General features: G+C 46.2%; 1 long non-coding RNA gene across 4 annotated transcripts; it reads right to left on the bottom strand.

Moving 5' to 3' along the window:
• Nucleotides 1-206: 206 nt before the first annotated feature.
• LOC140602377 (uncharacterized) lies at nucleotides 207-25732 on the bottom strand. Of its 4 annotated transcripts, none has more exons than XR_012005313.1 (6): nucleotides 25559-25732; nucleotides 24519-24651; nucleotides 22121-22257; nucleotides 13068-13310; nucleotides 740-806; nucleotides 207-399 (listed from the first exon to the last, which is right to left on the bottom strand). It is a non-coding gene; the product is annotated as an uncharacterized lncRNA (long non-coding RNA). The 4 variants fall into 4 exon arrangements; XR_012005315.1 differs by having other exon boundaries at nucleotides 24519-24618; nucleotides 25559-25728; XR_012005312.1 differs by having other exon boundaries at nucleotides 24519-24626; nucleotides 25559-25724.
• Between the last annotated feature and the right edge of the window lie 917 nt (nucleotides 25733-26649).

The following is a 26649-nucleotide window of genomic DNA, read 5'->3' as shown; positions in this document are numbered from 1 at the left end:
AATTGTCCCTAATTGCATGGGAGGCAATGAACAGAAGCACAAAGGTGTGTTGGAGTGAGGGGGTCAGTGACCAGCAAAGCTCTCTCTCTAGCTATGTGATTGGTTCTCTTGCACACCAGCCACAAATGCAAACCCATGAATTTTTTTTAATAGTGCATAACCTGGTGTGGTTTTTTTTTTAAAGATTTATTTATTTATTTTGGAGGGAGAGTGTACACAGCAGGGTGAGGTAGAGAGAGAGGGAGAGAGAACATCTCAAGCAGACTCCCCACTGAGCACAGAGCCTGACACAGGGCTGGATCTCACAACCCTGAGATCATGACCCCAGCAGAAATCAAGAGTTGGATGCTTAATGGACTGAGCCATCCAGGTGCCCCGCAAATCCATGAATCTTCATTACTGAAACCACAAGGTTAAATTCATGGTAGCAAGACCTGTTCTGTTTATTTTTTTTTTGACCTGTTCCATTTAGAATATGAACAAGAAACAGCAATTTAAAAGAGCAGAGAGTACAGCTTCCCATAAGAAAGATACTACAGGAATGGAGATTATCCGATGTTCTCACCAACACATTTAACCTTTGCATTTTGTGATCTGAGGACCTGTTTAATCCTATCACAGAATCCTACCCAGAGCTCCTATGTCATGATTGTGTCTGACCCAGAGGCCGCCGGGGGCAAAGTGCACTATCCTGCCTCATTAAATGACTGTGAAGGGGCCCAAAGTGTGCCTCTCTTACCTTTCTGGCTGGCTGCATCTAGGAGGCTGGGAAAAGCCAACTCATCACGTTCCCAAAGTGTGCGTACCTGCCAAGAACAAACAAATGACACAGGTCCCGTCATCATGGGTCAGGTCACCTCCTATTAATGGACTAAATGCTCCAATTATAAATCAGAGATTGTCAGATGACTTAAGGGAGGTAAAAAATAAAAGCAAAAGAGCAAAGGACAAGTTGTCTCTAAGAGACGCACTGTAAATATAACCATACAGGTTTTCAAAACAAATGGATGGAAAAACAGTATGTCATGCAAACAAAAGAGAAGGCTGGAGTGGCTTATCAATATCAGGAAAACTAGTCTCAAGATAAAGACTACTGGGGTGTCTGGCTGGCTCAGTTGGTAGTACATGTGACTCTTGATCCTGGGGTTGTGAGTTCAAGCCCCATGTTGGGTGTCGAGATTATTTAAAGAAATATAAAATCTTAAAAAAAAAAGATCAAGATTATGAACAGAGATAGCGATAAGTGCCCCCTCAGAATCCATCATGCTGAAACAGGACATCATACAGCTCACGATGACAGGCTCGGACTATACTAAGGGAATAGTGAATGGTTCAAAAGTGGTTCAGAAATTCTCACATTTATTTTGGAAGTCAGTGGAAATGTACTCCAACTAGTACTACCTGAGAAAAGCACACAAATGTCATTGTTTTGAGGGATCCCTTTTCTTTGGCTCACAATTCTGATTGCTAAAGGGAATAGTGCTTGAACTCTATAAAAAAGAGGGCCCTCCCTCTGGACTGGTTTGAAATACAGTTAAAAGTTATCAAGATGAGGGCAGCCCCAGTGGCGCAGCAGTTTGGTGCCACCTGCAGCCCAGGGCCTGGTCCTGGAGACCTGGGATCGAGTCCCACGTCGGGATCCCTGCGTGGAGCCTGCTTCTCCCGCTGCCTGTGTCTCTGCCTCTCTCTCGCTCGCTCTGTGTCTCTCATGAGTAAATAAAATAAAATCTTTAAAAAAAAAAGTTATCAAGATGACATCAAAAGTACAGGCAACAAAAGAAAAAATAGATCAGTTGGACTTTTGTACTTCATCAAAATTTAAAACTCCTGTGCATCAAAGGACACTATCGATAGAACAAAAAGGCAAACTACAGAATGGGAGAAAATGTTTGTAAATCATATATCCAATAATATCCAGAATATATAAAGAACACTTACAACTCAACAACAAATAAAATGGACAACCAATTTAGAAATGGGCAAAGGACTTAAATAAATATTTATCCAAAGAAGATGTAGAGATAGCCAACAGGCACATGAAAAGATGTTCAGGGGCACCTGGCTGGCTCAGTCAGCGGAGTGTGCAACTATTGATCTCGGGGTCATTAGTTCAAGCCTCCTGTTGGTTGTAGAACTTACTTTAAAAAATAAATATAGGGATCCCTGGATGGCTCAGCAGTTTAGCGCTGCCTTCAGTCCAGGACATGATCCTGGAGACCCAGGATCGAGTCCCACATCGGGCTCCCTGCATGGAGCCTACTTCTCTCCCTCTCCCTGTCTCTCTCTCTCTCTCTCTCTCTCTCTCTGTTTCTCATGAATAAATAAATAAAATCTTTTAAAAATAAATAAATATAATGGATCTTCAAAAAAAATATTCAGTATTAATAATCATTAGGAAAATGCAAATCAAAGCCACAATGAGATACTCTACATCCATTAGGTTTTTTATTATCAAAAACACAAAAGCTAAAAACAAAAGATAACTATTATAAAATAAAACAGAAAATCACCAGTGTTGGTGGGGATGTGGAGAAATTGGATCCCAGGTGCACAACCAGTGAGAATGTAAAATAGTGCAGCTGCTGCGGCAAAGTATAGCAGTTCCTCAAAGAGTGAAACACAGAATTACCGGGGACACCCAGGTGGCTCAGTCGGTTGAGGCTCTCGGGTCATGGTCCCACCGTCCTGGGATGGAGCCCCGCATCAGGCTTCCTGCTCAACCAGGAACCTGTTTCTCCTTCTGCTTGTGTTCTTCCTTTCTCTCTCTCTCTCTCATAAATAAATAAATAAATAAATAAATAAATAAATAAATAAAATCTTAAAAAAGAAACCACACAGAATTACCATAATATCCAACGAAGGCAGGGAGTTAGTTACTTGTACACCGATGTTCATAGCAGCGTTCTTCACAATTGCCGAAAGATGGAAACAATCCAAATACCCATCAACAGGGACGCCTGGGTGGCTCAGTGGTTTAGAGTCTGCCTTTGGCCCGGAGTGTGATCCTGGGGTCCCGGGACCGAGTCCCACATAAGGCTCCCTACAGGGAGCCTGCTTCTCCCTCTGCCTGTGTCTCTGCCTCTCTGTGTGTCTTTCATGAATAAATAAAATAAAATAAAATAAAATAAAATAAAATAAAATAAAATAAAATAAAATAAAATAAAATAAAATAAAATAAAATAACAAATGTCCATCAACAGATGAATGGATAAGCAAAAGATAGAACATACATACAATGGAGTATCATTCAGCTTTAAAAAGGAAGGAAACTCTGACACATGCTACACCACGGATGAACCTTGAGGACATTATGCCAAGTTGAAGAAGCCAAGACACAAAAGGACAAAGGCTGTATGATTCCACTTAAATGAGCTACCTAGTGTAGTTAAATTCAGAGACACAAAAGTAGAAGGGTGGTTGTGAGGGGCTGGAGGAGGGGGAGATGAAGAGTTCTTTTTTAATGGGGCACAGGGTTTCATTTTGGGATCATGAGAAAGTTCAGGAAATGGGCGGTGGTGATGGTTGCACAACAGTGTGAATGTACTTAATGTCAGTGAACTGTACACCTAAAAATAATTAAAATGGTAATTAAAAAAATATGTATTTATTCAGAGAGAGGGGCAAAGACACAGGCAGACGGAGAAGCAGGCTCCATGTAGGAAGCCCGATGTGGGACTCAATCCCGGGACCCCAGGATCACGCCCTGGGCCTAAGGCAGGCCCCAAACCACTGAGCCATCCGGGCGTCCCTTAAAGTGGTAATTTTGATGTTATATATATTTTACCACAATTTGAAAAGTGACCAAAAGTAATAATAATAGACATTTTTTACCCAAACCACACTGTAGGATGGAGTGAGTGGAGTGCAGGGAGCAGGGATGGAGTACCCCTGGCGTCTTACCGTCCAAGGACTGGGTGCACAGACTCACCCCGATGATGGAGTGCCTGTACTGATCACATTATGCCCTGGCACATTAGAGGGCAATGGTTGAGGGCAAGGTAGCAGTTTAGAACACAGGCTCTGGAATCAGACAGACAGGGGTTCCCATCGAAGCTCCACACCAGCCCTGTGACGCTTAGCCTCTCTCAACCTCTGATTCTTGTGGGCAAGATGCGGTCATTAGTGTCCCTACCAGCAGAGCTGTGGTAATAGCCCGACAGCTGCCCCTCATTCTCCACAAGGCCCAGGGCCTGGAGACCCAGGACCCCAGCTCTGGACTCTCCGAGCATCACTTCCTCTTCTGAGGAACAGGCATCAGAGACACCTGCTTCCCTGGGTTGCCCGGCAACTCGCTATTAATAATAAAATAGGAACAACAAGAGCAATAGAGCCTCCACTGCCTGAGAACTTCCTCTGCGGTCAGCCCTTTGCATGAATCCTCACAACAGTCCTGGGAGGGAGACCCCCCGCCCCCTGTTACAGGGACTTAGGAACCTCTTGGTGATGGGGAGCCTGGCTCAGGAAACGGCAGCTGTATCCTGGCCGCGGGCAGGGCCGTGTGGCTCCCCTGGAGCAACGGATGTCTGTGCAGCTCACAGCTGGGGTGGGAGCCCCCGCCACAGTCCAGAAGCTGGGTCCAGGGTGTCGCCCCCCAGGCGCTGGGGGTCACCTGAGTCCAGGGCTGGGGTCTGGGGCTCTGGTGCCACTCCTGCTCCTGATGGGCTCTGCCCCCTGGGTGGCTCCCTCTCCTTCTCCGGCCTCCATTTACCCCACGGTAAAGGGATGGAGAGGGGTTAGGTCCTTTGATCCCCCAGGTCTCGGACCACAAAGGCAGGCAGGCAGGCAGGCAGGCAGGCAGGCAGGCAGAGGGAAGTTCAGGAAAGCTTGGAAACTGTGTCTGAATTCCTGGCTTCTCTCTGCCCCCTGGTGGACACCAGCAGCCTAGCACCGGGGGAGAAACCTGGCTTTGTCACCTTTTCCAGGGAGCCCTCCCCTGGGAGCCCGGGTGCCAATCTGCTAAGTGGGGATCATAAGAGCATCCACCTCTTTGGACTGCTGTGAGGATGTGAAAAAATAATACGTGAGAAGTGCTTGATCCTAGTCAATCAACAGAAGCCAAATCCTATGATTGAGATGGCCAGTCCTGTCTTCAGTGAAGAACGCAATGACACTACAAGCTCCTAAGACTTGCTTGTTATTGGAAACTGATGTTATTTACTTAAGCTGTAAATGAATTCACTGTGATCATTAATCCACCTCTGGATATTATTTTTTATATATTTAATTATATACATTTGTAAATTTTTACATTTTTTACAGATATATTTGATTTCTTTCAAAACACCAAATTTATTTTTCTACTTTTGTTTGTTTTCTTTCCTTGGTTTCTGATTTTTTAAAAAAATTTTTATTTATTTATGATAGTCACACAGAGAGAGAGAGGCAGAGAAACAGGCAGAGGGAGAAACAGGCTCCATGCACTGGGAGCCCGATGTGGGACTCGATCCCAGGTCTCCAGGATCGCGCCCTGGGCCAAAGGCAGGCGCCAAACCGCTGCGCCACCCAGGGATCCCGGTTTCTGATTTTTTTTATGGTTTCCTTCCTTCCTATTTTTATTTTTATTTTTAAATATCTTTATTTATTTATTCATGAGAGACAGAGAGAGAGGCAGAGACACAGGCAGAGGGAGAAGCAGGCTCCCTGTGGGGAGCCTGATGCGGAGTCGATCCCAGGACCCCGGGATCATGACCTGAGCCGAAGGCAGATGCTCAACCACTGAGCCACCCAGGCATCCCATTTTTATTTATTTTTTAAATATTTATTTATGTAAGTAATCTCTACACCCAATGTGGGGCTCAAACTCATGACCCTGAGATCAAGAGTTGCATGCTCCTCCGACTGAGCCAGCCAGGGGCTCCTTTACTTTCTGTTTTTTAGAGGTTTGTTTCATTGCTCTTTTCTCACCATCTTAAATTGAATGCTTTCCTTATTTATTTTTAACGTTTGGTTGAGGTATAATTTCCACACCATAAAATTTGCCTGTTTTAAGTGTACAATTGAATGATCTTTAGTGTAGTTACAGATTTGCACAACTATCACCACAGTATAATTTTAGAATATTTCCATCATTGCCAAAAAAAGAAATGTCATACCCATTTGGATGAACTTATCCCTAATTCCACTTCCCCCTAGGCAACCAATAATCTATCTTCTTTCCTTATAGAGTTGCCTTTTCTGGACACTTCACAATAATGCAATCATACAATACAAACTCTTTTGTGTCTGGCTTCTTTCACTCACTTAACATAATGTTTTTGAGATTCATCTGTATCATAGCATGTAGCGGCGCTTTGTTCTTTTTTTATCACCAAATAATATTCCCTTGTATGGACATACCACATTTTGTTTATCCATTCACCGGTTGATAAACATTTATATTGCTTCCTTTGGGAGCTATTTTAAATAGTTGCTGCTATGAACGTGCTTGCAAGTATTTGTGTGGATGTATGTTTTCATGTCTCTTGGGGGCTTGTTTATTTTTATATATGTACTGGTTCCTAATACATGTATTTAAAGATATAAATTTTCCTCTAAGTGATGCTTTAGCTGTATCTCACAAACTTTGCCGTGTGCTTCTGTCATTATTATTCAGAGCTAAATATTTCTGAGATTTCTTTATGATATCCTTTCCTACCAAAATTGTCAATACAATAGTTTCCAAACATATCAACCTATTATAATTTGCAATTTCACTGAATCATGATTGAGAAACATAGACTGTATGGTATTAATCCTTTAGAATTTGTTGAGACTTCCTTTATGACCTTAAAATACGTGCTCTGGTGCTCGCTTTGGCAGCACATATACAAAAATACGTGCTCTATTTTTTTTTTAATGCTCCATTTGTCTTCCCTGGTAACATCACACCTGCCTATCACACAGGTACTCCTCCCTGCCCCCCCTCCAGTCCAAGGATACTCCTTCTATGCTCAGAATTCCAACCCTGCTGGCTTCTCAGGGACTTCACACTATTCATTGGAGGGAACTGAGACATTGTGAAGGGAAAAAAATCAGGAGGTAAGTGGCAGAGGTGCTTGTTTTAAAACACAAATCTGCGGGGCCCCAGCTGGCTTAGCTGGTGGAGCATGCCACTCTTGATCCTGGGGGTTTTAGGTTCATGCCCCATGTTGGCTATAGAGATTACTTTAAAAAAAATAAAAGTAAATAAAAATAAATAAAATGCAAATCTGGATATATTTGTTCGCAACAACCTCTCTTCCACACCTGCACACAGCTCTGAAGAGTAAAAACTAACACGGTCCTCATCAATACATAGTTCACAAAAGATGAAAACAACCATAACACATATTGAAATATACCAACTTCACTCATTATAATAAAAGTACAAATTTAAATTACACGGAGCTAAAATTTCTCACCATCAAAAGAGCAAAAAAAATTTAAAAGTTTGACAACACAGACTGATTGATGGTGAGGCTGTGGGGAAACAGGCACTCAACCTCCTGATGGGAGTGTAAATACAGTACAGTCTTTATGGAGAGCAATTTGATCACATTGACCAAAATTTCAAATGCATTTACACTCTGACCCAGCAATCCCTCTTCTGAGAACTTATTGTATAGATGTAATCTCCATACTAAGAAACGACATATGCACAAAGATAAAATTCAAAAATTCAAAAGTGGCTGAGGCGCCTGGGTGGCTCAGTTGATTAAGCGTCTGCCTTTGGCTCAGGTCATGATCCCAGGGTCCTGTGTCAGGCTCCCTGCGCAGTGGAGAGTCTGCTTTTCCTTCTCCCTGACCCTCTCCCATTCATGTTCTCTCTCTTTCTCAAATAAATAAATAAAATATTTTTAAAAAATACTGAACAAGGGCAGCCCCAGTGGCGCAGTGGTTTGGCGCCACCTGCAGCCTGGGGTGTGATCCTGGAGACATGGGATCGAGTCCCACGTCAGGCTCCCTGCGTGGAGCCTGCTTCTCCCTCTGCCTGTGTCTCTGCCTCTTTCTCTCCGTGTCTATGAATAAATAAATAAAATCTTTAAAAAAATACTGAACAAGTGGATATGATCATTAAAATGTATAGGTATGTGTATATATGCATATCAACAATTTTTAAATATTCCCTTTTATTCTCTAATTTATCTAAACTATATCTTATATGATGGTCCAACAAGTGATGCAAATTGTAGGTGCTCACCAAATTATTCTAATGATTTCCAAATCCTGTATTATGTTAGTTTTTAGAAACTGTTGGCATATCGTCTGTATAATGCAGTGGTCACTAGCTAAATGAGCCATGATTTGACTTTAGTTTTCCAAACAGATCATCCTAGTGTGACTTGTACTCTCGAAAGTTTTTTCTTATTTTTTGCCAGCTTTACTCTATCCGTTACTGAGAAGTATGTCAAAATTTTCCACTGTAATATTAAATTTGTCTATTCTTGTTCATGTTCTGTTGATTTTTGCTGTAAGTATATTTTTTAAGATTTTATTTTTTCATTCATGAGAGACACAGAGAGAGAGGCAGAGACATAGGCAGAGGGAGAAGCCTGATGGGGGACTCGATCCCGGGACCCCGGGGTCACGCCCCACGCTGAAGGCAGACACTCATCCGCTGAGCCCCACCAGGCGTCCCAAAAGATTTTATTTTTAAGTAATCTCTATGCCCAGTGTGGAGCTGGAACTAACAATCCCAAAATCCACCCAGACATCCCCGTGTTTTTCTTTTCATAGTGTTTGCAGGGCTGCCTGGGTGGCTCAGTTGGTGAAGCATCTGCCTTGGTGAAGCTCAGGTCATGATCCTGGGGTCTTGGGATTGAGCCCCATGTCGGGCTCCCTGCTCAGGGGGGAGCCTGCTTCTCCCACTCCTTCTGCAGTTCCCCCTGCTTGTTCTCTCTCTCTCTTTCTCTCTCTCTCTCTGTCAAATAAATAAATAAAATCTTTATAGTATTTGGGGTTTGTTATAGAACGAATTGTGTCCCTCCAACAAATTCCTCTGTGAAAGCCCTAACCCCTTAGGTGACTCTGTTTGAAGACAGGGCTTTTAAGGAAGCAACTGAAGTCAAAGGAGGTGATAAGACAGGGCTCTCCTCCAATGTGACTGATGACCCCGTAAGAAGAGGGCCACCAGGGATGGTCACACGCAGACAGAAAAGGCCATGTGAGGACACGACCAGAAGGCAGCCACCTGCGAGCCAAGGGAAGAAGCCTCAGGAGAGAGCGAGCCTGCTGACACCTTGGTCTTGAACTTCCAGTCTTCGGAGCCGTGAGAAAATAAGTTCCTGTCATTTAAGTCTCCCTGTGTGTGGCACTGGTGTTACGCCAGCAAAGTTATACAGAATTTGTAAGGCTTCTTGAATGTGGCTGGATGTTTAACTGTGTCTTGATTTTTTTTTTTAATCAGTTTTGAAAAATTGTTGACCGTTCTCTCCAAAATTGAGCTCCTGCCCCATTCCCACTCTCCCCCTGGGAATACAAGCATGTGTGGGCTAAACCTTTTCACAGAATCTCTCAGTGTGGTGGCAAGGCACGGGCCCTCAGCATCTGCACATCCTTGTGAGGGTGTCAAACTTCAAGGCTCAGTATTCCCTGACACTGAGCAGTTACTGTAGCCGGTCATGTGGATCAGCTACAGTGTAACCACGGCCTGTAATGGCATCTATGTGGGCCCACTACGTCACCCCAGGGGACATACGTTTGGGGAGAGGAGGGTGGGCCATAGTTTCCATTAGAGATGGGGGTTGCTTTCTGGCTTACCTATCATCTTCTGTAATTTTTGACAACTGCACTGCCCCTTGGGTCAGGTTTCCTTTGTCGGGTCCCCCAAAAAGAGGGTAGTCCTGCCTGCAGCAGACACTGACTTCTGGTTCCATACATCTGTGTGAGTCTTGGTAGCTCCCAACAGAGACCATGCTCCAGACACAACGATCAAAAACCTACCCCTTACTTTAGCTACCACAGCCAAAGGGATGGCACGAGTCCCAGGTTAGCAGGGCAGGCTAAACTCTCTCGCGCAGTTGTAATAGGTAAGGGTCTGGCTTTATCCTACATTCTGAATGAACAGGGAAGAGCATGTATGGTTGCCCACACCTCCTGTTCTATTTGGACTAAGAGCACAGTTCAAGCAGAGTAGTCCATCCACACCACAAGAGAGGAAGCTAAAAGGTTATCTGAAATAATCCTCCCCTGGGACTCCTCACATGGCTGAGTCAGAGACCCCTGAGATGCATGAATGATGTCAATACTGCACCATGCTGCTGATTGGGATTCTCGTCATAATAGCCTAACCAAGTGTTATATGAGACAAACTAAATGGACTTGTGCCAGGCCCAGTCAGTATGTCCAATCTGAGTCTCTGATAGGATGGCATGTTCATGAGAAAATGCGAATTCACTTAAAAACATGTGGGGTGCAGGATGGGTTATTGGAAAGGCAGGCTGCCATGGGCCTCAAGAGCCCCTTATATCCTTGCTGAGGTAAACCAAACTACCTGATACTGAGCAGTCTCTGTAGCTTATCACAAGGTGACAAGGCAGGTCAAGGAGCCCACAGGTGACTGCATGCACCTGTTCACTCTCCAGAGGAGGGGACTGGTTTGTCACTTACTGCAAAAATGCTAGATCCTTGGGGCACCTGGGTGGCCTGGTCAGTTAAGCGGCCAACTCTTAATCTCAGCTCACATCTTGATCTCCAGGGTGTGAGTTCAAGCCCTACATTGGGCTCCATGCTGGGCATGAAGCCTACTTAAATAAAAACTTAAATAAAAAGTGCTAGGCCCTTGGCTCTGGGTTCCTCAGCTGTGGCTGGGACACAACCCTTTCATGTGGCGTTTCTATCATGTCACACCCACGGGACTTGGAGGCAAGGACCAGCCAGACACCACTGTTCTGGTGTTCCTGCCACTGGCTGTGCTGTGAGAAATAACCTGTCTTGGGGCTTCTGAGTGGCTCAGTCAGTTAAGCATCTGCCTTTGGCTCAGGTCATGATTCCAAGGTCCCAGGATTGAGCCCTGAATCGGGCTCCCTGCTCAGTGGGGAGCCTGCTTCTCCCTCTCCTGCTCTGCTTACTTGTGCTCTCTCACTCTCTCTGTCAAATAAATAAAATCAAAAAGAAAGAGAAAGAAATAAGAAAGAAAGAAAGAAAGAAAGAAAGAAAGAAAGAAAGAAAGAAAGAAAGAAAAGAAAGAAAGAAAGAAAGAAAGAAAGAAAGAAAGAAAGAAAGAAAGAAAGAAAGAAAGAAAGAAAGAAAACCTTGTCTTGCTCCCATGAGGGCCTGTTGTCTATGTTCGGCATCTGTGGACTTGTGGCAGGTTGACTACCCGCTGTCCTCTAGTAGGTTAGTTCTTCCCCAATAGTTTTAACTCCCTGCTTTGTGTTCTCCATCCATTTGTCTCCCTGTGTTTCACTCTGGGTACTTTTTTCTGACCAGTCTTCTAGTTCACTAATTCTCATCCACTGAATTTTTGCTTCTCGTTATTGTTTATCTTTCAACTCTATGCTCTCAGGATTCATTTCTTAGGGCTGCAAGAACAGGGTGTCATGAACTGGGTGGTTTAAAGCAACAGACATTGATTCACTCACAGTTCTGGAGCTAAAATCTGAAGTCTAGGTGTCAAGAGGGTGGGCTCCTCCTGGAGGCTCAGAGAGTCTATTCTGGTTGCTGCTGGAAATCCTGGGGGTGCCTTAGCTTATAGACGTGTCACTCTGATCTGCCTCCATCATCACATGGCCTTCTCTTCTGGTGTGTTTTCACATCATCTTTTTTAAGGCTGCCAGTCATACTAGATTAGGGGCCCACACTACTCCAGTATGACCTCATCTGAACTTAACTAATTATATCCATAATGGCCCTATTTCCAAATAAGGTCCCATTCTGAGGTGCTCAGGGGTTAGGACTTTGACATATCCTTTTGGAGGGCACAACTCAACCCATACCACTTTCCTTTTGGCTCTCTTTTTTTGTTTTTAAGATTTTATTTGTTTGTTTGTTTATTTAAAGAAAGAGAGTGAGCATGTGCATGAGTGGGGGGAGGGGTGCAGAGGGAGAGGGAGAAAGAATCCCAAGCAGCCTCCACACCAAGCTCAGAGCCCGACAGGGGACTTAGTCCCCCGACCCTGAGTGGAAATCAAGAGTCAGATGCTCAACCAACTTAACCACCCAGGTATTTCCCTTTTGGTTCTTTTTATAGTTTTCAGTTCTCTACTGAAATTCAAGCTTTTTTTTTTTTAAGATTTATTTATTTATTTGTTTTAGAGAGAGCATGGGGCCTGGGTAGAGAGAGAGAGGGAGTGAGAGTTTCAAGCAGAATCCATGCTCCAAATGGACCCTACATGGGCTTGATCCCATGACCCCAAGATTACAACCTGAGCTGAAACCAAGAGTCAGTCGCTTAACCAACTAGGCCATCCAGGTGCCCCATCTTTTAAAATTTTTAATGTAGAATGTTACCTAAAGGCCTGTGTCTACTATTCCAGTATCTAAAGCCTCTGAGGGTTCATTTTTCTTGTCTATTGATTCTACCTATTTTGTTCATGTTGACTCTTCATGTGCTTCTTACATGAATATGCCAGGTATTGATTTGCAAAATTCCATGTAGAAACAATTTCAGGCTGAGCATGGTGTTATCTTCCTCCAGAAAGTAAGTCCAGAGATGACTTACTTTTCCTTCTGCCCAGCACCTGAATGACTTGCAATCTGGGATCATCTCAATACAATTTCAAGGACTGTGGTGGTACAGAGCCACAGTGCATTCTTTGTGAAGAGATATCTACTCCCCATTCATCCTTACTTACTCCTAGAGTATAGCCTCTCAGGGTCCTAACTCATAGCCAGGGGAGTTCACTAAGGAACTTTCCTTGATGGTCCTCAACTCTAAATCCCATCCCACTTGCTCTGCTAGTTTGTGGAAGTACTACCAAGTTTCCTGGCTGCCTTCTGTCAGCCCCAAACATAAGGCTCACCTCCCTGACTCCCAAGGGTCTGAGACCAGTTGGTAATTCTTCACTAACTTGTGAGCACTCTATTTCCTTTATGTTAGTTGTCTATTGCTGAATAACAAATTACTACTAAACTTAGCATCTGAAAATAATAAGCATTTATTATCTTACACAGATTCTGAGAGTCAGGATCCAGGAGTGGCTTTGGCTGGTTCTGACTTCAGGGTTTCTCACAAGGTTGCAGTAAAGCTGTCAGCTGAGACTGTGTTCATCTGAAAGCTTGACTGGAGCTGGAGGACCCACTTCACCTGGCAAGATAATGCTGTTTTTTGGTGGGAGGCCTCAGCTTCTTCATCTTGTAGACCTCTCTTTATGGATGCTTAGATGTCCTCATGACAAGGCAGTTGGCTTCTCCTAGAGTGAGTAATCCAGGACAGAGAGCAAGGAGGAAACCACAGTCTCTTTAAATGATCCTGTTGCTCATTGTCACTTCCACTTTATTCTATTCATGAGAAACGAGTCATGAGGTCCAATTCACATGCAAAGGAAGGGAAATTGGGCTCTACCTCTTGAAAAGAGGACTGATGATGACTAAATGGACACATTTAAGACCCGTCACAGCTGGCAAGTAGGATTGTAGGATTTTTTTTTCGCCCCCCCCCCTCGGATTGTAGGATTTTTAAGTGATTGTGTTCTGCTTTTCTAGATGTCCTTGGGAATATGATTGATTAAAATTACTCAGTCCATCCTAGAGACATATAAACTACCAAAACTAAAACAGGAAGAAATAGAAAATCTGAACAGATCCATAACCAGCAAGGAAATTGAAACAGTAATCAAAAACCTCCCAACGAACAAAAGTCCAGAGCTGGATAGCTTCCCAGTGGAGTTATACCAAACATTTAAAGAATTAACACCTATTTTTCTGAAGCTGTTCCAAAAAATAGAAATGGAAGGGAAACTTGCAAATTCTTTCTATGAGACCAGCATTACCTTGGTCCCCAAACCAGACAAATACTCCACCAAAAAGGAGAATTACAGACCAATATCCCTGATGAACATGGATGCCAAAACTCTCACCATCATACTACGCAATAGGATCCAACAGTATATTAAAAGGATTATTCACCATGACCAAGTAGGATTTATTCCTGGGCTGCAAGGGTGGTTCAACATCCATAAATCAATCAACGTGAAACACTAAATTAATAAAGGAAAGGACAAGAACCATATGATCCTCTCAATAGATACAGAAAAAGCGTTTGACAAAGTACAGCATTCTTTCTTGATTAAAACTCTTCACAGTGTTGGGATAGAAGGAACCTCAATATGATGAAACCCATATATGAAAAGCCCACAGCAAATATCATCCTCAGTGGGGAAAAACTGAGAGCTTTTCCCTTAAAGTCAGAAACACAACAAGGATGTCCACTCTCACCACTGTTGTTCAACATAGTAATAGAAGTCCTAGCCTAAGCAATCAGACAACAAAAAGAAATAAGAGGCATCCAAATTGAGAAGTGAAACTCTCACTCTTTGCAGATGACATAATACTCTATATGGAAAACCCAAAAGACTCAACCCCAAAATTGCTAGAACTCATAAAGGAATTCAGCAAAGTGGCAGGATATAAAATCAATGCACAGAAATCAGTTGCATTTCTATACACTAACAATGAGACAGAAGAAAAATTAAGGAATCAATCCCATTTACAATTGTACCAAAAACCACAGGATACTTAGGAATAAATGTAATCAAAGAGGCAAAAGATCTGTACTCAGAAAACTATAGAACATTCATGAAAGAAACTGAGGAAGACATACAGAAATGGAAAAATTTCCATGCTCATAGATGGAAGAACAAATATTGTTAAAATGTCTATGCTACCTGGAGCAATCTATATGTTCAAAGCAATCCCTATCAAAATGCCATCAACTTACTTGACAGAGTTGGAACAAATAATCCTAAAATTTATATGGAACCAGAGAAGACCCCAAATAGCCAAAGGAATGTTGAAAAAGAAAACCAAAACTGGAGGTATCACAATTCCAGACTTCAAGCTGTACTACAAAGCTGTCATCATCAAGACAGTATGGTACTGGCAGAAAAACGAACACATAGATCAATGGAACAGAATAGAGAATCCAGAAATGGACCCTCAACCCAATGGCTAACTGATCTTCAACAAAGCCATAAAGAATATCCAATTGAAAAAAAGACAGTCTCTTCAACAAATGGTGTTGGGGACACGTGGACAGCCACATGCAGAAGAACGAAACTGGACCATTTCCTCACACCATATACAAAAATAGACATAAAGTCGTTGAAAGACCTAAATATGAGACAGGAATCCATCAAAATTCTAGAGGAAAACACAGGCAGCAACTTCTTTGACCATGGCCACAGCAACTTCTTGCTAGACACATCTCCAAAGGCAAGGGAAACAAAGGCAAAAATGAACTATTGGGACCTCATAAAGATAAAAAGATTTTCACAGCAAGAGAAACCATCAACAAAACCAAAAGGCAATCTACGGGCTGGGAGAATATATTTACAAATGACATATCAGATAAAGGACTAGTATTCAAAATCTATAAAGAATTTGTCAAACTCAATACCCAAGGAACAAATAATCCAATCAAGAAATGGGTAGAAGATGTGAATAAACATTTCTCCAAAGAAGACACACAAATGGCCAATAGACATATGAAAAAATGCTCAACATCACCCATCATCAGGGAAATACAACCTAAAACCACAAAGAGATACCACCACACACCAGTCATAATGGCTAAAATTAACAAGTCAGGAAACAACAGATGTTGGTGAGGATGCAGAGGTTGCACTGTTGATGGGAATGCAAGCTGGTGCAGCCACTCTGAAAAACAGTATGCAGGTTCCTCAAAAAGTTGAAAATAGAGCTACCCTAAGACCCAGCAATTGCCCTACTGGGTATTTACCCCAAAGATACAAATGTAGTGATCCGAAGGGGCACCCGCACCCCAGTGTTTATGGCAGCAATGTCTACAATAGCCAAACTATGGAAAGAGCCCAGATGTCCATGGACAAATGAGTGGATAAAGAAGATGTGATATATATATATATATATATCATATATATATATATGATATATATATATATATCATATATATATATATATGATATATATATATATATCACACACACACAATGGACTACTACTCAGTAGTTTTTCTTTCAAAAAAAAAAAAAGAAATCTTGCCATTTGCAATGACACGCATGATGTGGTTAGAACTAGAGGATATTGTGCTAAGCAAAATAAGTCCATCAGAGAAAGACCATTATCATATAAGCTCACTCATATGTGGAAATTAAACAAAACAGAGGATCATAGGAGAAGAGAGGAAAAAATAAAGACAAAATCAGAGAGGAAGTAAAAGCACTAGAGATTCTTAATCATAGCAAACAAACTGAGGGTGGCTGGAGGGGAGTGGTATGGGAGATGGGGTAACTGGGTGACAGGCATTAAGAAGGAGATGTGAGGGTGGGGGTGAATGGGTGACGGGCACTGAGGGGGGCACTTGACGGGATGAGCACTGGGTGTTATTCTGTATGTTGGTAAATTGAACACCAATAAAAAATAAATTTATTTTTTAAAAAAGAAGGAGATGTGATGAGCACTGGGTGTTATATAAGCCTGATGAATCATTGACTTCTACCTCTGAAACCAATAATATATGTTAATTAATTGACCTTAAATAAAATAAAAATAAATAAATAAAATTACGTAGTGCATCATAACCTGAGGTACAAGCCTATAAATTTGGTTTTTATTCTAAAAATACAAATTACTTATTTTGTACTTATTCTTTTAAAAAATGATTTTATTTATTGGAGAGAGAGAGAGAACAGGAGCAAGGAGGAGGGACAGTGGAAGAGGGAGAAACAGGGTCCCCACCAAGCAGGAAGCCTGATGCGGGGCTCGATCCCAGGACCCTGGGATCATGACCTGAGCTGAAGGCAGACACTTCACTGACTGAGCGAACCACCCAGGCACCCCTGTACTGAGTCCTGCATGCTAGTAAATCTTCTGGCTTCAGATTTTCGCACCGTAGTAAAAGAATATTCTAGACTGTGATTGATTATTATTGTTATTCTTTTCTTCCTTCTTCCTCCCAGGAAAGGAAGATTGATGTTTCAGGTAGCTAAAAGAAACCTTAAGAACAATCAAATTTTCTCGTCTCTGTTTCTTTCTACTAGTTTGAGATACATCTTAAATTTTCAAACATCAAAGCACAGCATTCTCCTTCTTGACAAGAATGAAAACGAACCAACAAAAAGCCCAGTGGAAACAAATATTTACGAACAGTAGCAACTAGATCCCTAGAGGACAATGATAAACGAGCGACTCGTCTAAGATACAGAGTGCTCTGTAAAGAAGGCTCAGTACGGCACAGTCACATGGGCTCTGGCCTAGGCTGAAGCCCAGCGGGCCCTCGTGTTCCTAACCGGCCAGGTGCAGGTAGGGCGGGTGGTCCCCTGAACAAGTCCTGACGTCCCACAGCCACTGCTTGAACGGCAGCGTTTATTACAGAATTCATATCGTTAAGTTCATCGATCGTCACAGTTGCAATTGTATTATTTACCAAGCACTAGGAAAGTATTTCAATATTTTAGCAACCGAGTCAGCCATGCCTTTGATGCCACTGTCTACACACCAGCCGTGAAAGGGTAAAGTCATTCATTACGGTGTCGTTTGTGATAGCAAAACCCAAGTGCCCCTTAGGAAGGAAGGAACGGGCTGGATAAATCACCGGTGGCACAGCCTCACGGCGCAAGACCAGGCTGCTGCTGAAGAAAGAAAAGAACAAGGAAGCCGTCTACGGACTGATTAAGCTACAAAACACATTGTTAAGTAAAACAGGTTCGATGCACAACTCTCTGTGCCCTCCTTTGGGTAAAAAGGGTGTGAATAAATAAGAATGCATGTTTATATTCGGTTATATTTGTTCACATGACAAGGATACATAAGAAACTAATAAGATCAAATACTTACCGTTCCCTGTGTGGTTTCTTGGAGGTTGTGAGTACATTACTTAGCCCTAACAGTGAATCGAATAAAAACGTGTTGATTTACCGAATGCTCAGTACGAGCCTAAGGAATTTATTTTTCGTGGGCCTGGCTGGCTCAGTGGGTTAAGTGTCTGCCTTCAGCTGAGGTCATGCTCCTGGAGTCCCGGGATCGAGCCCTGCCTGGGGCTCTCTGGTCTGCTGGGAGTCTGCGTCTTCCTCTGCCTCTCCCCCTGCTCCTTCTCTCTGTCTCTCTGTCTCTCTCTCTGACTCTCCCTCTCTCTCTCAAATAAATAAAATCTTTGAAAAAAGAAATGTATTTTCCTTAGTGGCCTGTAGGACAGCTTTCCATACAGGCTCCAGGACCCTGGTGCAATGCTCCCGACCCAGCCCTGCCAGAGAGGGTCCGCCTCCCTCCCCTAGGATCAGTCCAGGTGCCACCACCACCCCCACCCCCCCAGCCAGAGGGCTCCTTCTCCACCTGGTCCAGCAGCGGGATGGGGGAGCAGGCCCAGCCCAGTGAGGGGCCAACCAGGCTCCGCTCTGCCCAGGGGCCGTTCTGCACTCTGGGCTCGGAGTGTGCCCCCACTGAGGTTTGGAGCTGTGGTGGGACCTTGGAGGTTCATCACCCCCCATAGGTACCTGCTTCCCAAGTGACAGATGTGGCTGCCCTGGTACTGGGACAGAAGCCTCCCTCCCAACCGTAAGTACCATGGCTCCTGCGGGCTGCATCCTGCCCTGTTTTCTCTCTTTCATCCTCATAACGGTCCAGCTTGGCAGATAAGGAAGCTGAGACCCAGAGAGGGCGCAGGTGGGGCGGGGGGGTCCTACAGCAAAGGTGGGAGAGGGGGGCAAAGACAGCTGCCGTGAGCTTTCACGAACTCACCTGGAGGCAGGACCAGTGGGCCTGAGCGGAGGGACCCAAGGAGCTGGGTGGTGAGAACACAGGGAGTAGAAAGGCACAGGGTGACTGGGCTGTCCAGGTGGCCAGGATCCCCGAGGGCTGGGCTGAGGGGCCTGGACGGCAGCCTGAGATGGGCATGCACAGGTCTGGCCTGGGGAGGGGGGTGCACCCAGGTGAGGTGCCGCAGGGCTGGGGGAGTGGGTGGGGGGGCTCTAGGAGAGGGATCGTGAGGCCGGGTTAGGGGGCAGCGGGGAGCCAGAGGAGCAGAATCGGAGGTGGGGCTTGGGGACTGATTGGCCGGCAGTGGAAGAGAAAGAGGGAGACAACGATGATTACCACGGCCTGGGCCCATTCTGGGCGTGCGGCTCAGTAGCAAGTACGCCACACTCGCTGTCACTTAGTCATCACAACAAGCCTCATGAGGTGGGTGCTCTTATGATCCCCACTTAGCAGATTGGCACCCGGGCTCCCAGGGGAGGGCTCCCTGGAAGAGGTGACAAAGCCAGGTTTCTCCCCCCGGTGCTAGGCTGCTGGTGTCCACCAGGGGGCAGAGAGAAGCCAGGAATTCAGACACAGTTTCCAAGCTTTCCTGAACTTCCCTCTGCCTGCCTGCCTGCCTGCCTTTGTGGTCAGAGACCTGGGGGATCAAGGGACCTAACCCCTCTCCCTCACTTTACCGTGGGGTAAACGGAAGCCGGGGAAGGAGAGGGAGCCACCCAGGGGGCAGAGCCCATCAGGAGCAGGAGTGGCACCAGAGCCCCAGACCCCAGCCCTGGACTCAGGTGACCCCCAGCGCCTGGGGGGCGACACCCTGGACCCAGCTTCTGGACTGTGGCGGGGGCTCCCACCCCAGCTGTGAGCTGCACAGACATCCGTTGCTCCAGGGGAGCCACACGGCCCTGCCCGCGGCCAGGATACAGCTGCCGTTTCCTGAGCCAGGCTCCCCATCACCAAGAGGTTCCTAAGTCCCTGTAACAGGGGGCGGGGGGTCTCCCTCCCAGGACTGTTGTGAGGATTCATGCAAAGGGCTGACCGCAGAGGAAGTTCTCAGGCAGTGGAGGCTCTATTGCTCTTGTTCCTATTTTATTATTAATAGCGAGTTGCCGGGCAACCCAGGGAAGCAGGTGTCTCTGATGCCTGTTCCTCAGAAGAGGAAGTGAGGCTCGGAGAGTCCAGAGCTGGGGTCCTGGGACTCCAGGCCCTGGCACCCACACTTGCCTAGGAGGGCCTCTTCCTTTGGTCTATTCTTTGACTCATTCATCTAACTGTTTGTGTAGGATGCTCTCTGAGCCTGGTTCTGTAGTGGGCACATGTGCCATGTGCTGGGCCCTGAGCCTTCAGGCTCCCTGGGTCTGGGCACTGAGTATGGGGCCAGGGGAACAGAAAGCCAGGCCTGAGGGCGCAGGCTCAGTGCCACCTCTGGCCAGGGCTTGTGTATCTTCCGCCCAGAAGCACACACTGGGGGGGCAGAGCATGCACTGGACAGCCTTCTGCCCTCAAGATAGCCTCAGGATTACACCCTCATCTAGGGACCACTCCAAGGCGAGAGGGCTTGGGAAGAAGCCTCCTGCCACTGGTTATTGGGAGCTGCTTCTAGGGAACCCCTCCTGAGTCCCTGCCCTGTTGCCTGAAGTGGGTGTGTGCCAGTGAAGGCCCCCTTTTGCCCAGCCCAGGGAGGATCCAGGCCAGGGGAAGGGGATTTAGCCTGGGAATCAGGGGTCCAGGGTCACAGTTTGGGGATTACCCTACCAGCACTGCCCCTGCAAATGACAGCATAGGTGGGGTCTGTACCAGCTCAGAGAGATGCAGAGCAAGTGCAGGCTGAGGTCCAGCCCCACTCAGCACGGCTGGGGGCCCTGGAGGAGCGTGCTGTCCACCTGCAGGAGTCTCTTTTTCTGAATCACCATACAGCGCCACGTGGGCTGGCAGCGGCCCTGACGACAGCAGTCACTACAGCCGAGGGTTGGAGGGGGAGGCTTGGGGTGGCCTGGGGCTGGGAGCTGGGCCTGGGGGTCCACGGCCCATCCCTCTTTGAACAAAAGAGCTGAGGTGAGGTAGTCTCTTGTCCAGATCCATGCCCCTCTCGTCTTGCTCACAAGAAGGGGAGAAGGAAGGAGAAGGAACTCAAGGAAGGTCATGGGCTGGGCACCAACTTGGGAGGCCAACCCCCACCTCTGATGAGCTGCTAGCACTTCGCTCAAGAGGTGTCCAGGGACTAGGGGGGCCCAGCTGGCTCAGTCCGCGGAGCTCTCAACTCTTGATCTCGGGGCTGTGAGTTCGAGCCCCACAGGGTGGGGGTGGGTATAGAGATTACTTATAAAAAAAAAAGTAGAAGCATCCAAGGAGAACCACATCACTACCTTGGGGTCTCAGTCTTCACTTTTCATTCCTCCAGGCCTCCAGTCCCGATATGCTCCCCCAGTGCCTGCTGCTGCTAATGCCCCAATTCCCTCACAACCCTGTGCACTCTGCACCTGACAAACCATTGTGGTGACACCAACCTCTGGGCTGAGGGAGGCCAGGCCCGGGGCTGTGAAGCCACCACCCTGGACACCATGGGGGAGCATGGCAGGAAGGGAGGTTCAGGCAGCCTGGCCGAGCCCCAGGGGGACGCCAGCCTGGGGGTTTCTGGGACGTGCACCCCTCACCCCGGGGTGAGGGGACAGCCGGGAGGTGCTCCAGGCTGGGCCCTGACACCTCTGTGCAGCCCCCTGAGGCCGTGTAAGGACCCGATGGCCTGGAGGTCAGGTGCCCCGGCTGAGGACCTGCAGGCACCTGGAGAGGCGGCCGGTTGTGGCAGGAGGACGCCTTTGTTCCAGGTATTTTCTCAACGGTGAGGCTGGGCCACCTGCCAGGTGCCAGGGCGCGCTCTGGCCTCCCGCCCCACGGGCAGCTTTGCCGCCAAGGCCCGTACCTGGCTCAGGACTCCTTCCCGCGCTTCTGGGCCCCAAGGGAGAGGCAGGCCCTGGAGGGCAGACGGCATGGGCCACCTCCCCACCCACCCAGCCTCATTTCAGGAAAGGGGACTCACCTAGGGCTTCTCATGTGTTTGCCATTTAGAACTACATTCTTCTAGGACAATAGGTTAGAAACAGAAAAATACAAACTTTTGCTCAACAAACTATGATAAAACTGCATTGTTGGATAGAGGCTCTGTCTGGGTTTGAATCCCAGCCCCGCCACTTACTAGCTGTATGACCATGGCAAGTGACTGACCCGCTCTGTGCCTCAGTTTCTTTTTCTGGAAACTACGGGTGATCGTTGTACCCACCTCATAGGAGCGTGGTGAGGATTTAACAAGTTGTCACACGTAAAGCTGTCAGAAGAGTCCGGATGTAGCGCTGTACCGGTATTTGCTGTGATCATGGTGATGACATCAATGAGGATGATGTTAGTCAAGACTCTTGGCTGCACAGAACAGAAACCACTCAGGCAAGCTTAAGCACGAGAAGGATTTGACACAAGTCTTCAGAGGTGTCACATGGAGCCAAAGGGTAGGGCGCAACCAGGCCTCACCAGCGATAAGAACCAGGATCTTAAAAGTCATTGAGGAGCCAGGAAGCTTCTCTCCATCTCTGAGCCTCACCATCACCCACTTCACTGAACATATGGCCAGACGTGGCCAGCTCTGAGTCTCTAGGTCAGGAGCCCAGCAGACATGGACTGGCATCTCTGAATCCCAACAGCAACATCATGGGAGGGAGAACCCATTGCCCTATTTGGGTCATGTACCAAAAGTCCATCAACCATGACCAAGGGGAACACCAAGGAGCCAATCCTGGGAGCAGTCTAGGGCCTAGAGACAGCAGCATGGGCCAGGCAGATATTCCTAAGGGCCCCTCTCCACTCCAGTGCTGCTCTGGAGTGAGGGTCACAGACTTGTGCACCAGTCCTGCTGTTGCCTCAGAGAATCACCTACATCTCTGAGCCCTTTCCCTCTGTTCACTCAGAGCTTTCTGCAGCCCTTTATCACAGTACGTAGGTGGTATTATCATTATTTGTTTATGTATCTCTCTCCCTTAATAGACTGGGATTTTCATTCATTTTTTTCAGTGTAATAAATACCTACCAAACACCAGCCATGTGTTAGAGCACAGAGAGGAATCCAACAATTCCTCTCTGCCCTCCTGAGGGCTCAGTCTATGTCCGGGGGCATAAAGTCATATGAAACAGGTCAGCCTCCCTATCCAGCTCCTCCCAAGTTCAGGTGCTAGGGACTTTTTTCCCCACACCATTGATACTCAGTGTCAAGATCCTACCTTCTGGGCACCTAGCTGACTCACTCAGTAGAGCATACAACTCTAGATCTTGTGGTCATGAGTTCAGGCCCCACACTGGGTATAGAGCTTACTAAAAACAGGGAGAGAGTGAGAGAGAGACCCCACTTATTGTTTTATGAAGCTTATAAAGTTCCCGAGCTGTCATGAAAAGCGGGTGTCCACAGGAAATGGCTCATGTGGGGCATGGAGTGGGTGGGCACCATTTCTCCTGAGTGATCCAAGGCCAACAGCAGGCAAGAGAACAGCTGACAAGAAAACGACTTCACCAGGAGTGAGGAGAGTGAGGAGCAGAACAGTGACTGTGGCCTCGGCACAGATGATGGCAGAGTGGATATCATGACCTTGTTGGCTCAGCCGCCACAGCGCCACCCAGCTCTGCTGCTGGGCAATCTGTTGACACTGACTCTGCTCCTGTCTGATCTCCAGGTTCAACTCCTGTCCTCACTCCCTGCCGAGGTGACCCCTGGCCAGCCTTCCCATGAGCAGGATGGGCCAGGCACTTCACTCTTTTAGTCCACTATGAAGGCATACACTTTATACTCTGCCTGCTTTAGGACCACTTCCTTGGGTTCTCAAAGTCTCTTCTCTCCGTAAAGCTCACTGCTTGGCTCACAAACTATTTGTGTGGGTGTCCACATGGAAATGTACTCTAGAAGTTGAAAAACTAAACCTCTTTTCCTTTCTCTTTGCATTCTTATTATACGGACTAATTCTTGAAGATGATGTGAATGCCTCTGACTGACTGTGGGAGGGTCACATACAAGGAAGTGTGGACAAGAAAAACACAAATGTTAGTATTTCAGGATGTTCTCTCTTACACACATCATGAAATGATTGTATATACATGATAGGGCCTCTGATTCAGGTCACAGAGCTTCCAGAGTTCCAGCAGTGGTGGGAGGAGACAGCAGGGAGTCCTGTGCCCGTGAGGTGATACTGCGGTGATACTGCGGTCTCTCCACTCTTGCCTTGAAGGGATGGCAAAGAGTTCCAGGGAAGCGAGGTCATGAGGAGAGCATTCTGAACCACATCAACAGGACTGAGAACATGGAATGATATGGGAAAACCTGTGTGCCAAGCACTGTTCTAAGAAATTAAAAAAGATTTTATTTTAGGAGCACCTGGGTGACTCAGTTGGTTGAATGTCCAACTCTTGATTTTGACTCAGGTCATGATCACAGGGTTGTGGAATCAAGCCCCACATCAGGCTGTGTGCTCAGTAGGGGAGTCTGCTTGCAGATTCTCTCTCTCTCTCTCTCTGCCCCCCTCTGCTCCTCCCCGGACTCATGCCAGATAGATAGATAGATAGATATCTCCCCCCCCAAAAAAAATTTATTTATTTTAAAATAATCTTGGGACGCCTGGGTGGCTCAGGAGTTTAGCACCTACCTTCAGCCCAGGGTGTAATCCTGGAGTCCTGAGATCGAGTCCCACATCAGGCTCCCTGTATGGAGCCTTCTTCTCCCTCTGACTGTGTCTCTGCCTCTCTCTGTATGTCTCTCATGAATAAATAAAATAAAATCTTTAAAAATAAAAATAAAATAATCTCTACACCCAACATGAGGGTTGAACTCAACTCCAAGATCAAGAGTCACAAATTCTTCCAAGAGAGCCAACCAGGTGCCCCTCTCATGAATACTTTAAGTAATTTAATTAATGTAATCAATTTAATCATCACAACAATCTCAGAGGGCCAAAGTTTTAAAAAGATGAAACTAAAGCACAGAGCAGTTAAGTTATTGGCCTCAGAATTCCTTTTTGGCAAGTGGTAGAGCTGGCATTCAAGGCTGAGTAGTATGGCTTCAGAAGCTCTATAACCCATGTTTTGAGAAATTACAAGTAGCTCTGTTATGGCTCGTAGATTTGGCTAAAAGGGTGAGCAAAGAGGGGCGCCTGGGGGGCTCGGCGGTTTAGTGTCTGCCTTTGGCTCAGGGCGTGATCCTGGGAGTCCCGGGATTGAGTCCTGCATCGGGCTCCCTGCATGGAGCCTGCTTCTCCCTCTGCCTGTGTCTCTGCCTCTCTCTCTGTGTGTCTCTCGTGAATAAATAAATAAAAAATCTTAAAAAAGAAAAAAAAGAGTGACCAAAGAAAAGACCACAGAAGGCCTGGAATACCATAACGGCGCCTGGGTGGCTTAGTCAGTTGAGCATCTGACTCTTGATTTCGGCTCAGGTCTTGATCTCAGAGTCGTGAAACTGAGCCCCACAGTGGGCCTTCTGCCCAGTGTACAGCCTGATTGTCCCTCTCCCTGTGCTCCCTCTACCCCCACCTCCCTGCCCCCAGCTCACACACCCTGTCTCTCTAAAATAAGTAAATAAAACTCTTAGGAAAAAAAAGAAGAAGAAGAATAAGCATAATGGTTTATGGAGGGGGTCAGAACCAGAAACAGAGGCCCACTGCCCAATTTGGGTCATGCATCAAAGGCTCACCAACTCAGAGACTGTTTTAACTGCCTGGATGAGAGACCATGTGATCCGAAGAGCGACAGTTGGAACAGATGAGTTCCCGGAATGTTGGGTGGGTAGGATGGTGTGTAAGACATCCACATCCTAATGCCTGGAACCTATGAATGTCACCTTATTTGGATTATCTTGGTTATCTGGGTGGGCTCCAGGTAGATTGCGAGGGTCCTTCTGAGAGAAGGATAGATCAGAGGAGGGGCAAGAAGGCAGAGATGCAAGTGGGCAGCTCTAAGCCAAAGAATCTGGGTGGCCTCTAGAGGCTGAGACAAGGAATGGAGTTTCCTTTAGAAGCTCCAGACTGGGTGACGGGCACTGAGGCGGGCACTTGACAGGATGAGCACTGTGTGTTATACTATATGTTGGCAAATTGAGCTCCAATAAGAAAATATAGAAAAAAATAAAAATAAATAAAAATAAATAAAAAGCTCCAGGGGGATCCCTGGGTGGCTCAGCAGTTCAGCGCCTGCCTTTGGCCCAGGGCGTGATCCTGGAGTCTCGGGATTGAGTCCCATGTCGGGCTCCCTGCATGGAGCCTGCTTCTCCCTCTGCCTGTGTCTTTGCCTCTCTCTCTCTCTCTCTGTCTCTCTCTCTCTCCCTATGTCTATCATGAATAAATAAATAAAATCTTAAAAAAAAAAAGAGCTCCAGAAGGAATCAGCCCTGCTGACAACTTTCAAACTGTCAGATGATAAATTTGTGTTGTTTTAAGCCACTAAGTTTGTAGTTACTTATTATATCAACAATAGGAAATAAATACAGATGATAAAACCTGGTGACCAGGTAGTTACTGTGGGATGTCCCAATCAGATGGTGGGGGGCCACTAAATGTGGGGTGTCCTGATTGAGTGGAGACTGGCAGTGGAGGTGGTGATAGAATTTACCCAACACAGAACAAAGGAGAAGTTTATCAATACACTGCAAAGAAGCAGTGGGCAGGCCAGCAAAGGAAAGACTGTCTGCCACAAGGCAGCGGTGAGGGGCCTCAGAGACAGGACAGAGTGAGGAAGTATTTTCCCTTTTTTGGTAACCTTAGGAACTGTGCCCAGTTTTTATTTATT

The sequence above is a fragment of the Canis lupus genome, chromosome 13, assembly GCF_048164855.1.
Source record: "Canis lupus baileyi chromosome 13, mCanLup2.hap1, whole genome shotgun sequence".
NCBI lineage: Eukaryota > Metazoa > Chordata > Mammalia > Carnivora > Canidae > Canis > Canis lupus.
Note: the sequence above shows the minus strand (reverse complement) of the source record. Positions and strands in the feature narration are given on the sequence as shown.